This window comes from Apium graveolens, chromosome 3 (assembly GCF_009905375.1).
Source record: "Apium graveolens cultivar Ventura chromosome 3, ASM990537v1, whole genome shotgun sequence".
Taxonomy (NCBI): Eukaryota; Viridiplantae; Streptophyta; class Magnoliopsida; order Apiales; family Apiaceae; genus Apium; species Apium graveolens.
This window is the reverse complement of record NC_133649.1, coordinates 31,355,030-31,356,568: the sequence shown is the minus strand read 5'-3', so window position 1 is coordinate 31,356,568 and position 1,539 is coordinate 31,355,030. Positions and strand designations below refer to the sequence as shown.

Sequence of the window (1,539 nt, the reverse complement as noted above, 5' to 3'; positions counted from 1 at the left end):
AAACTATTTACTCACTCCTTGCTGATATGGTGGCTGAATAGCATTCTGATTATTCCCCCAGCTGAAATTTGGATGATTTCTGTTATTAGGATGATAGGTCGCTGGCACAGGCTGCTGTTATCGCTGATAATTATTCACATACTAAACAGATTCGTTGACAAGAGAACACTGATCCGTAGCATGAGAACCTGCACAAAGCTCACAAACTATAGCTATTTGATTAACTCCATACGTAGCCAGAGAATCAACCTTCATTGATAGCGCTTGGAGCTGGGCTGTAATAGCGGTGGCTGCATCAACTTCCAGAATACCTGCTACCTTGCTTGACGTCATCCTCTGAGTTGGGTTTTGATGCTCATTTGCAGCCATCGTCTCTATAAGATTATACGCCTCAGTATAGCTTTTAGCCCATAAGGCTCCTCCAGCTGCTGCATCGAGCATGGGCCGAGATTGGGCCCCCAAACCATTATAAAAACCAGTGATCACCATCCAATCCGGCATTCCATGATGTGGACATTTTCTCAACATTTCCTTGTAGCGTTCCCAAGCCTCGCACATAGATTCTGTAGGTTGCTGCGCAAACTGAGTAAGAGCACTCCTCATAGCAGCAGTCTTTGCCATTGGATAAAACTTCACCAGAAACTTTTGCGCAAGATCTTGCCACTTAGTGATGGACCCAGCTGGTTCAGAATGTAACCAGTCTTTAGCCTTATCCCTCAGTGAGAATGGGAAAAGTCTCAACTTGATAGCCTCATCAGTCACGCCATTATACTTAAAAGTGCTGCAGATCTCGACAAAATTCTTTATGTGCATGTTGGGGTCTTCAGTTGCCGCTCCTCCAAAAGAAACAGAATTCTGCACCATCTGAATAGTGCCCAGCTTGATTTCAAATGTGTTAGCTTGAATAGCCGGATGAAGGATGCTTGACTGAATGTCATCAATTTTAGGCCGAGAAAAATCCATAAGAGCTGGATCAGCTTGAACAATACGATCTCCCATGTTTACTGGTTCTTTCTGCTCAGTTCCTGAATCCGAATCCTCAAAATCTAACTTCTCCGGAATATCAAGAACTTCGTCTGTCTCCTCAACTGTATCTAAAGTCCTCTTACGAGCACGAGAACGAGATAAGGAAGAAGACCGATTTAGCACACCGCAACGAAGAGGAAGCATATTTTCTTATGATTCTTGTTTCATTGTAACGTTGGATGCTAGTTTTCTTGCTTTGACTTATTTACTCTTGTGACGTACTCTGTTTTAATATAATTAGTTTAGTTATTATTTTCTTGTGTTTGTTTATCATGATTTCATATGAATCCATGATGGCGATAAGTTCTATTATGGGCTAATCGTGATCATGGGGTTGCAGCGGATTTATTATGGAATTCTTTAGTTAATTGTTTAATACTTTAGTGTGTGATGATTGCTTGATATCTAGTATTGGTTGTGCGTATTCGTCTTATGTGCGTCGCGAACATATAAGATAGGGTGTTAATCTCTTGTGAAGCGACGGTGGATCTTGAGATTTAGAACTTGCCATGC

At 41.7% G+C, this 1,539-nt stretch overlaps 1 non-coding gene across 1 annotated transcript; it reads left to right on the top strand.

Annotated features, from left to right (window-relative positions):
- Positions 1 to 499: 499 nt before the first annotated feature.
- On the top strand, positions 500 to 606 carry LOC141715627 (small nucleolar RNA R71). The gene has a single exon (XR_012572383.1). It is a non-coding gene; the product is annotated as a small nucleolar RNA R71 (small nucleolar RNA).
- Positions 607 to 1,539: the final 933 nt, after the last annotated feature.